Genomic DNA, 12,063 nt, shown 5'->3' with positions numbered 1-12,063 from the left:
GCCTATCCTTGGCCACCTCGCTTAGCCTTCTTGAGCCTCACTTTCTTCATCTAAAGGATGAAGATGATAATATCTCCTCAGGCGGCCTCACAGATCAAAGGAAATAATCTTGAAAGTACTTTGTAAGCTGTGGCATTTTAGACAAACATACTGCAGGAGTTTTAGACAACATAGCCTCAGGATTAGCTTGTTCCAGGCTGGGCTACCCCCTCCCCATCCTTGTAGCCATGGAGAGGAGACGGGGTGGAGCCACTCTGGGTTTTCAAAAGGTCAGCATCTAGGCTAAGGCTGGGCACACTGGCTGTGTGTGATTCTGATTTGCTTCTTGTGACTAATTCTGGGCTTCCTTCTCACCTCTCTCAACCCCATGGGTGCTTTCTTGGGGTGCAGTGTGGGAACCCAGGGCACTTGGGTTGATGAGTGATTTGGGGAGTTCAGCAGAATGGCAGAGCTCCAGGGGTGGCACTTGGTGATATGACTCAGCCCCACACCACTCTGAAGGCAGAGTGAGGACTCTGGACACTTGTGAGTACGTCTTGCTTGTTAGAGCTTACTGGGTCTAACTCCCTGTCCTACCTGGGCCGAGTGGCCACAAGACATACTTATCCCATCACCTCCAGCCTCAGTCAAAAGGGGCAAATGGTGAAAAGACTGGGAAATGCTTGGGATATGAGAGGAAAGGAGAAAGCAATGATGTGAAATCACCCCTCCTCTTCATCACCATGAAAATGAAAAAGTATTTATTGAGTGTGTAAGTACATCTTCCATGAAAGTGGGCACTGTCTGAGATTCGTATTTACATCCATCACAGTGCATTAAGGACAAAAGCTCATTTTGTCCATTCTGAGAACGAGGAGACTGAGGGCCAGAGATGGGAGTCACTTAAGGTAATAATCACCACATATACCTGTGTAGCATATTGAAAAAAAAATTTTTTTTTGAGACAGAGTCTCACTCTGTCGCCCAGGCTGGAGTGCAGTGACACGATCTCAGCTCACTTCAACCTCCGCCTCCTGGGTTCAAGTGATTCTTCTACCTCAGCCTTCCAAGTAGCTGGGATTACAGGCATGCGCCACCATGTCCAGCTAATTTTTGTATTTTTAGTAGAGACGGAGTTTTGCCATGTTGGCCAGGCTGGTCTCAAACTCCTGAGCTCAAGTGATCCACCCACCTCGGTTTCCCAAAGTGTTGGGATTACAGGCATGAGCCACCACACCCAGCTGCAAATTTTTTAAAAGCAGGCTGGGCATGGTAGCTCACATCTGTAATCCTAGCACTTTGGGAGGCCGAGGTGGGAAGATCATTTGAGCCCAGGCAGTTCGAGACTGGTCTGGGCATCATAATGAGACTCTGTCTCTGAAAAAAAAAAATGGCCAGGTGCAGTGGCTCATGCCTGTAATCCCAGCAGTTTGGGAAGCCAAGGCGGGCAGATCACCTGAGGCCAGGAGTACAAGATCAGCCTGGCCAACATGGTGAAACCCCGACTCTACTAAAAATACAAAAAAATTAGCGGGGCGTGGTGTCGGGTGCCTGTAATCCCAGCTAATTGGGAGGCTGAGGCAGGAGAATTGCTTGAGGCAGGGAGGCAGAGGTTGCAGTGAGCTGAGATCACACCACTGCACTCCAGCCTGGGCAACAAGAGCAAAACTCTGCCTGAAAAAAAAAAAAAGACAAAACAAAAAAAAATTTGTCAGTTTGGTGTCTGCCCAACTTAAAAAGAAAAATATTTACTATCTTGTTATATTATTTCAAAGACAAAAACCTTTTATACATAATATCTCATTATAATATCCCTCTGAAGTAGGTGTCAAGGTAATAGCTAATATTTACCGAGCGCAGCTGAGAGGCTCTGGGCTAAAGTTCTTACTTTATATATATATTTATATAATATTATTAATCCTCACAATAACTTTATGGGGTATATAATATTATTGTTTCTATTCTACAGATTAAAAAAATGAGTTCTGGAGAGTTTATATAACTTGCCCAAAGTATCTTGCCTAAAGAACCTGTATTATTATCCCCATTTTAGATAGGAGAGTTAGAACTCTAAGAGCTCAGTTGACTTGCCAGGATCACACACACAGGGCAGGGCTGAAAACTGTGGCTTCCTAGGCCACAGCTCAACCCACCTTCCATCTTCCACCAGTTTTCTAGTGCCCGCTAACTCTGTTTCTCACTAATTGGTACTAAACCAAGTGTGCCAAAGTCAAGGCTGTTGCCCAGCATGGAAATTACCCTGCTTCTGTTCTCAAAAAATCAGAATCCCTGTCCTATGGACATGGACAGTAAATTGTTGGGGCATCGGATTGAGAGAGAAATGGGGCTCTTCCCAGGGGTGATAGGGGCAGGACTGGGGAGAAACCCAGCAACACCAGGGTTGCCTGGTGGTCCCAGCAGTGAGTGAGAGAGCTGGGGAAAGACGGGCTGGGCTTCGATGGGCTTCGATGGACCTCAGACAACAGCTGCCAGTGTTTGGGTGGAGACCGTGGTTTGCCTCAGGGAGATGTGCTAGACGAGGGGTGATTAATTGCTACCCTGCTCTGAAAATGACTGTCTTCACGCTGTGCATGCGACCATTTCTTTCTATTCATCACCTCTGCTTCTGAACAACCTAAAGCAAGCAGGTTGTGTCATGGGCTGCTCTTATTCTGGGTCCCACAAACACAGAGTGGCAGGATAAGGAAGGTCACAGGGCACTCTGAATTCCGTTTCTTTGTAGGCAAAGTCTTATTCTTTATATAGCCAATTGTCCCAAATCTTCCTAGGTTTCTTTTTCTTTTCTTTTCTTTTTCTAAGAAATGGGGTCTTGCTTTGTTGCCCAGGCTGGAGTGCAGTGGCACAGTCATAGCTCACTGCAGCGGCACAATCATAGCTCACTGCAGCCTCAAAATCCCAGGCTTAAGCCATCCTCCCACCTCAGCCCAAGTAGCTGGGACCACAGGCACACACACCATCACTCCTGGCTAATTATTTAAAAATTTGTTTTGTAGAGATGGGGTCTGTCCATCCTGCCCAAGCTGGTCTCAAACTCCGGGGCTCAAGCTATCCTCCCACCTTGGCCTCCCAAAGTGCTGGGATTACAGGTGTGAGCCACCGTGTCAAGCCTTCTCAGGTTTCAATTTCTAAAATTATTATTATCATAAAGAAAGAAAATATAACATTAAGAGTGAACTAACTCAAGATCCTGCACCCTAATTGCAATAATTTTCATTTTTGCCCATCCTCTTAACACTTCTCCACATGGTCACATTTTACATTGCTGTGATTGTGTTGTGTCCAGCTTTATTATTTTGCAGAACATATTATAAACATTTTCCTGTGCCACTACATAGATTTCATAGTTGTCATTTCTAAAGGCGTCATTCAGTGTATAGACCACAGTATAACTAACCATTCTTCCGTGATTAGACATTTATGTTGCTCAGGAGCGCCTCTGCTTTTATACATATACCATAACAAACATCATTTCTATCTAATTTGGGACTAATTTTGAGTGTCTGTTTCAAACTGAAAAAATTCCCCTGCATCCATCCCCCTCTTTTGGGTTCTTCCCCCTCACCACCCTGTGTGATTCTGTCGCCTGTTATGTTCTCCTTCAAAAGATTGAAACCTCCTCAAAAGCAGTAGCCGTGGACTTGTGGAAAATGCATTTTGAAAAGAAATAGAGCACACTAGGCTGGGCGCGGTGGCTCATGTCTGTAATCCCAGCACTTTGGGAGGCTGAGGCGGGCAGATCACAACGTCAGGAGATCGAGACCATCCAGGCTCTACTAAAAAAAATACAAAAAATTAGCCAGGTGTGGTGGCGGGCACCTGTAGTCCCAGCTACTCGGGAGGCTGAGGCAGGAGAATGGTGTGAACCCAGGAGGTAGAGTTTGCAGTGAGCTGAGATTGCGCCACTGCACTCCAGCCTGGGCGACAGAGTGAGACTCCATCTCAAAAAAAAAAAAAAGAGCATACTAATGAGTGTAAGCGCTTGTTAGTAACCATATATAGGCGTTCAGGGCACAAACTCCAGTGCCACTAGCTGAGTTCAAGTTCCAGCTCTGCTTCTCACTGTCTTTGAGATCTTGGGTATGTTATTCACTTACTTTTCCCCTCGGGATCCTCCTCAGATCACAGGAGGAGGGGATGATACTTCTTAAGTCACAGAGTTTGTGAGAGGGTGAAATGTGTTGACTGTGACTATCTGGCACATATTAAGCATTCTATATTTGCTAAAAATTTAAGAGTAAAATTGAATTCTACCATGGTTGTGGATTTCTCTTCTCTCTCTTTTGTTTTTTTTTTGAGACCGTGTCTCACTCTGTTGCCCAGGCTGGAGTGCAGTGGCGCGATCTTAGCTCACTGCAACCTCTGCCTCCCAGGTTCAAGCAATTCTCCTGCCTCAGCCTCCTGAGAAGTTGGGATTATAGCCGCCCGCCACCACACCTGGCTAATTTTTTGTATTTTTAGTAGAGTTGGGGTTTCACTGTGTTGGCCAGGCTGGTCTCAAACTCCTGACCTCAGGTGATCCGCCTGCCTTGGCCTCCCAAAATGCTGAGATTACAGGTGTGAGTCACTGCACCCGGCTGGATTTCTCTTCTTAAATTCAATGATTCAAGAAACTTTCATTTTGCATTACTACCGTGCCAGGTAGGATGCAAGACTGTGGGACTACAGAAATGAAAAAGACGGCCAGGCGTGGTGGCTTACCCCTGTAATCCCAGCACTTTGGGAGGCTGAGGAGGGCGGATCACAAGGTCAGGAGTTCAAGATCAGCCTGACCAATGTGGTGAAACCCCATCTCTATTAAAAATACAAAAATTAGCCGGGTGTGGTGGTGTGTGACTGTAGTCCCAGCTACTCAGGAGGCTGAGACAGGAGAATTGCTGGAACCCAGGAGGTGGAGGTTGCAGTGAGCTGAGATCGTGCCATTGCACTCCAGCCTGGGTGACAGAGACAGCCTCCGTCTCAAAAAAAAAAAAAAAAAAAAAGAAAAGAAAAAAGAAATGAAAAAGACTCCCAGCTCTCCTGCAGAGCAACCATGAATAATTTGTCTCCATCCCACACCAAAAAAGAAATGGAAAATGTGGGTTGTGTGGATCTTTTGTTTTAGGTAAAATGTTATTTTTCCTTTCCTATCTCTTTTTCTTGAAATTAAAAACCATAAAGAATTCCATGCTGTGAATCGGTTGCTTTTGTATATCTTTGATTTTTGGAGATCAGTTGGTCAGTGTGTCCCCACAGTGAAAGACCGTGAGGAGACCCAGGACACTTTGTCTCTCTGTCTGGGAATTTCCTGCCAGAGCCCAGAGTGGTCTCTGAAATGAGTGCGGCTGTGTGCTTAATCCACAGCGATAGTTTTGTAGCCGTGCTATCTGCAGACAAGGCCCCAGCACTGGGTGGGGGTTGGATAAGGAGACCTCTCTGATCCCTGTCAGCCCTAAGATCCCCAAATCCTGTGACTGTAGGCCTAAGCCTGTTCTCTAGAGACTTGCCTAGTTTATTGCTTAAAATTATTTTTTAACATTTAATCAAATGGACCCATCAAAAGGCTAGAAGCAGACGATCATCAATTAAAAATCAAATAATTAGATTAAACAATCAGGCAAAACAATTTAAAAAACCCATCCATTACTATGAACAAGCCCATCAATCGGAGACCAAAGAAAGAGAAATAACTGACAGCACTTATGCGAGTGAAATACACTTGTCAGCCCACTTAATACACACTTCGTGACACGTAAGAGCCTGATTCTATGTGGTCCTGTACCAAGAGAGATATGTGCACACATACTTTATGCATTCTCAGAGGTTACAGTCTAAGGAAGACAACAGAGCAGAGTTGGCAGAGGGCTCCCCAGAATGCGGTACTAACAGGGAAGTTATTTTTAATATATAATAAATCAATACAGGTGTCTTTATGGGATTTTCTTATATCACAAGCTGAATTTGGAAGCTAGATCAGTAAGAAGGTGATTGATCACATTTTATGAAGTTTATTGCTTTTTAACAGTAAAACTCATTTTAGGAGAAATAGCAAATCACCTTTTGCAACGTCTAATAAAATAATTGATTCAGGCAAAAATCATCAACGGCTGCTAAAACCATTGGGTGAGAGCCTTCTGGGGAACTGGACTATTGCAAGATGTCAACATGTCGCCTCACAGATTCTTTCCCAGTGAGAAGGGGGAAAACGCAAGATGATGATGGAGGGGTCAGGCTGTCACCATCTGAACCCACTGATCTACTTAGCATTGCTAAAAGAGGACAAACAGACATGACATGCTTCAGAGTAGGAGCAGGATGAAGCACCCAGCACCACCTGTGAGGTACTTTCCACAAAATGATAAACCTGAATGTTTGCAAGCCTTTGGTGCTAATTTCCATATTTTAGGAAATATAGGGGTTAGGAGGAGTTAAATGACAACGTGAGGACACAGACAGATAAAACAGAATTTAGAACATTTCATGAGACAACTGATCTGATTTCTTTAAACAAGTCACTGACATGATTTTAAAAGTTGGGGGTTGCGGGGCAGGGAACAATATCAGATTAAAAGAGCCAAATGCCATGTATAGATCTTACTAGATCTAGATACAAACAAACCAAAGTTTTATTTTATTTTTTTGAGACAGGGCCTCACTCTGTTACCCAGGCTGGAGTGCAGTGATGGGACCTCGACCTCCCTGGGCTCAGGTGATCCTCCCACCTCAGTCTCCCAGGTAACTGGAATTATAGGAGTATGCTACCACACCTGGCTAAGTTTTGTATTTTTCATAGAGACAGGGTTTCTCCATATTGCCCAGGCTGGTCTTGAAGTCCTGAGCTCAAACATGGAGGCCAGCCCAGGCCTCCCAAAGTGCTGGGATTACAGGTGTGAGCCACTGTTCCTGGGCTAACCAACTTTAAAAGACAGTATGAGGACAACTGGGGAACTTGGAATATAACTTGGTATTAGGTGATATTAAGAAGTGATTGTGATAATGATCAAGCGATCATATAAGAAAAATGTCCAATTATTTTCAGAGATACATTCTGAAACATTTATTAGTCATATGTCACCATGCCTGGGATTTTCTTTAAGATATTTCACTAAAGAAAAAAACAGTCCCGGTGCAGTGGTTCACGCCTGTAATCCCAGCACTTTGGGAGGTCGAGGCAAATGGATTGCTTGAGCTTGGAATTTCGAGACCGGCCTGGGCAACAAAGTGAGACCCTATCTCTACAAAAAATCTAAAAATTAGCTGGGCATGGTGGCGCATGCCTGTGGTCCCAGCTACCCAGGAGGCTGAGGTGGGAGGATGGTTTGAGCCTGGGAGGCAGAGGTTGAAGTAAGCTGAGATCGTGCCACTGTACTCTAGCCTGGGCAACAGAGCCAGATCCTGTCTCAAAAAAAAAAAGAAAGAAAGAAAAATGAAAGGTAATAAAGAAAAAAAAACTATAAAAAAGAAAAAATAATATAGGGAAATGTTAATCTTTACTAAATATACTAAATGTAGGTGATGGGTAAATGGGAGTTCATTCCATAGAACTGACTTTCCTACCGAGCCCTGTCTCACCACTTCCCGAGCCCACAGGGCTATGACAGCACCTACAACACTTTGGTGCACACATTTTTGAACAAATGAATGAAACTGCATTGACCTAAATGACCCAGTTGCAGAGGGCTGTGGATGAGTGTGGGTTGGGGGCAGAGCTCTGAGGAGAGATGGGGAGGAGGTCACACGTAGCTGGGTTTATGGACCATTTCAATGGATTTAGACAGCATCTGACCTCAATTAAAACTCTCCTTTCTTCAAAAACACACTCCTTTCTCATCTCTGAGTATTTTAAGACAAGGCAAAGGTATAAGGTACTAATTTGTTTTTATATAACCCATCCCAAGGCCATAGGCCCAGGCCTGATAACATGGGGAGATTGGCCTTTTGAAGCCTCAAGTTGTTAAACCACAGGAAGTGGAACTTGGTCACCAGTAAACAGGTTTGGACCATTTAATTTGTAATTATCATGAGTAAATACTATCTTGTTTTTCCTGGGGGTGGGGTGTGAGGAAGATAATTTGGAAAACATCTTTTTTAAAAAACCCTGCCATTTTATTGGGTGCTTACTATGTGCAAAGCACAATGCTCAAAAGCATTTTATCTGCATGATTTCATTATCCTCACCACAGTCACGTAAGTGGGTCCTCTCATGCCCATTTTACAGATGAAGAAACTGAGGCGATCTGACTACAAAACACATATTTTAAAAGTTTCCCCCCAAATTATGTACCTGAGCCACGCACTTAACATTCACAGGGTAAATTGATAAAAAGCCCCAAATGGGTCAGGTGCTATTTATTTATTTATTTATTTTTATTTTTATTTTTATTTTTAGATGGAGTCTTGCTCTGTCGCCCAGGCTGGAGTGCAGTGGCACAATCTTGGGCTCACTGCAACCTCTGCCTGCCAGGTTCAGTGATTCTTGTGCCTCGGCCTCCTGAGTAGCTGGGATTACAGGCGCCAGCCACCACGCCTGGCTAATTTTTGTATTTTTAGTAGAGACGAGGTTTCACCATGTTGGCCAGGCTGGTCTCGAACTCCTGACCTCAGGTGATCTGCTCACCTTGGCCTCCCAAAGTGCTGGAATTACAGGCGTGAGCCACTGTGCCCGGCCTGTCAGGTGCTATTTTGGAGGGCACCTCCAGCCCAAGGTCTTTGAAAAATGCAACTGTTATTAGTGGTATTAAATAAAATTTATTGGAAGTCATTGATTTGGACTGACCTCCTGCTCTGGGCTCAACAGAACAAACCAAAATGGTGTCACTTATGCTAAAGTTTCATGTCGCCAAACTGAAACTGAGTTGTTTATCTAAGAGAAAGATAATAGCCAAATCACCAGATAGGCCAGTTTTAGCCAGCATGATAAGAAGTCCCCCCTGCTTTAACTCTTACAAAGAAAGTTAACTGAAGTTACCTGATGCTAACCGGTTGCTTTTTGTTCTGATTCTGCTTTCTTCACCCTTTTCTGCCTGTTAAGCCAACCTCCTCTGCTCAGCTCATTGGAGCACTTTTTCTCAGTTTTTAGAGAAAAATGCTACCCAGTTTCACAAATCACAAAAGTCAATTACATCATTTAACTAAATTTGCCGTAATTTTGTGTTTTGACAGAGGGGTAATAATCATCCAGCCCTCAGACCCCCGTCACGGTGTCTTCACCTCCTGCCAGTGTTTCAGGCTTCCTGAGGTGCAGCCCAGCTGGGACCTGGAAATTCCCGACCTCACACACCACCGCCCGACGGGAAGGAAGCATGGACTGGCAACAGTGTCTTTACTGTGTGCCGTCTGATTGCAGACAGAACTGGGCTTTCCAAGAGAAACTGAGGGGGACAGTGGAGAGCTTTTATCTTGAACCCGGGAGGTGGCGGTTGTAGTGAGCCGAGATCGCACCACTGCACTCCAGCCTGGCGACAGAGCGAGACTCCGTCTCAAAAAAAAAAAAAAAAAAAGAGCGAGAGAATGGCCGCAGAGGCCCGGGCATTAGGGCTTACTGGACCAGGGATGCTGCAGGGGTCTTGGGCTCGCGGTGAGAGAGGGGCCAGGTTTTGCTCTCCCAAAGCAGGGGTCCAAGCCTTCCCAAGCAGGGCCACAGAAAGCAGGGGGTTCCAGGTTAAATTAGAGCCTCCAGGCCACCCCACTCCCCGCTCTCTACCCCCCAGCACTTTCACCCTTAGGTTTTCTTCCTCCAGGGCACACAGAAGAGCGGACTTCTGGCAACTGTCGCCCCCTGGGGGTCCCGCCCGGGAGAGCGAGTTACAAGCAGGGCAGAGGTCGGGGAAAGCCTGTCAGGGGCCAGTGCTCTCCATGGACAGTGCGAGGTCACTGTCCTGTGGTCCCTGAAATCTTCTGGGAGCCCAGGTGGCCAGGATAGAAGAGCTGTAGAGGAAGGGGGAGGAGGAAAGAGAGAGAACAAAGGAAAAAAAAAAAGCGAAGAAAGAGAGGAGGCGGGGAGGGTAGGAAGAGGACCCTAACTCCCTGGAGAGGACCTGGGAACATTGAGAAACCAGCCCAGGATTGCTGGCCAGGAGGATGCTGGTGTGTCTCTGGGGAGCAGGCTCCTTTCCCGTCTCATGCAACTCAAGAGTCTGAGCCCCAGTGACGGGCTTGCCCCTGTCCTCCAAGCAGCTCTCTAGATTCAGTATCCTGGACCCATTTGGGGTTTTTTTTTCCTTTGAAGCAGCTGAGTGAGGCCCCCTGCCTGGACCTCCTAAGTCAGCTGTACGCATTTCGCATTAGCTACTCACCCGCCTGCAGCCCAGCCTGCACCCGGTCAGTGGAGAGGGATCTGGTCCACAGAGGCCGAGGCCAGTAGAGGACAGTGCCCCTTCCGCACCTGCCTCTGGCTGCGAGCTGCAGGATGCGGTCAGGAGAGGAAGCGAGGCCTAGGCCCGAGTCATTCTGGGGTTTCCAGAGAGCTTCTCACCGAGGGCATTGACAGGGCACTGTCTGGGTCTAGGCACGCCTCCCTCTCCTCATCCGGCCCCTGGAGCAAGGGTGGGGGGAAAGGGAGAGTGGAGAAGATGAGCCTCCTCCCCCTCTTCCTCTGCCTGGCCAGAGGGCCTGAGGATTGCGAAGCTGGACCAGGATAGCTCCCTCTGGGCAGGGAGAGGGCTGAGTGAGTCCCTCTACTGCGTATGGGGGATGATGGTGCTTCAGGGTGCGAGCAGCTGCCCAGCTACCATGCAGCTTTTAGAAGCTCCGTTAAGGACATCCAGCTCTGCTTCCCTTTCTCCTGCCTAGCAAGAACTCAAAGTTTTTCCCCACTTCCCTTCCACTTCCCAGAAAACCCCATCTGATGGAGAATGCTTGCCCCTTCAGCCAAAGTGGGAAGGAGAGAGAGCTGATGGGGGCTTAGCAACCTCTTCCAAATGGCACCTCCTTCCTTCCCCTGCATGGGCTGAGCAGTCAGTTTCCAATGAGGACTCTGGTTTGTGCCTCCATGGTGCCTGCTTCTGAGGCCCTTGACCTCTTCCCTCTGCCTTTCACCCACTCTCTCCCCACTGCCACAACAGGAGTCTGGGCGCCATCGCCCTCGCCTGCACTCCTGCCTGCCTATGCTTTCTCCCCACTCCAACCACTCACATGCCACTCATCTTCTAAAGGTCAGTTTGCCCAGTTCATCTCCTGGGTCAACATTTTTCAGCAGTGTGATGGTTAATTTTACGTGTCAGCTTGGCTAGGCCCAGTGCCCAGATATTTAGTTAAACATTTTTTCAGATGTTTCTAGAAGGTGTTTTGTTGTTGTTTGTGTGTGTGTGTGTGTGTGTGTGTGTGTGTGTGTGTGTGTGTTTAGATGAGATTAACATGGAAATTAATAGACTTTGAGTAAAGCAGATTACCCTCCAATCTGTGGAAGGCCTGGTTGGAACAAAGTCTGATCTCCCTGGAGCAAGAATGAATCCTGCCAGCAGGTTGCCTTCAAACTTGAACTCCAGCTCTTCCCTGGGTCTCCAGCCTGAGAGTCTATCCTGCAGATTCTGGACATGCCAGCTTTCACAATCCAATGAGCCAGTTCCTTAAAATCAATCAATCTCTCTCTTGCATTCTCTCTCTCTGGATATAGCTATTTATACATACACATCTTACTGGTTCTGTTTCTCAGGGAGTGCTGATTAATTCAAGTAGCTTCTCTTCAACTTCAGTATAAAAATCTTAAATCCTCACCTAGCCCACAAGCCTCTTAGTCATCTTAGCTCATATAATGCCTTTGTACAAATTAGAAAAAGCCACCCTCTCTAGGCAGATACAGCTCTGACCAAACATAGGGCAAGGTGAGTGGAGAACCATGAACCTTCCCTCTTAGTATGGTGCCCAACCTGGACAACCACATGGAGTTGCCTTACTTTCGTTTGTTTGTTTGTTGTGTGTGTGTGTTTTTAATTGAGACAGAGTCTTGCTCTGTCACCCAGGCTGGAGTGCAATGGAGTGATCTCAGCTCACTGTAACCTCTGCTGCATGGGTTCAAGCGATTCTCGTGCCTCAGCCTCCTGAGTAGCTGGGACTACAGGTGCCCGGCACAATGCCTGGCTAATTTTT

This window comes from Hylobates moloch, unplaced genomic scaffold (assembly GCF_009828535.3).
Source record: "Hylobates moloch isolate HMO894 unplaced genomic scaffold, HMol_V3 SCAFFOLD_18, whole genome shotgun sequence".
In the NCBI taxonomy this organism is placed as follows: domain Eukaryota; kingdom Metazoa; phylum Chordata; class Mammalia; order Primates; family Hylobatidae; genus Hylobates; species Hylobates moloch.
Note: the sequence above shows the minus strand (reverse complement) of the source record.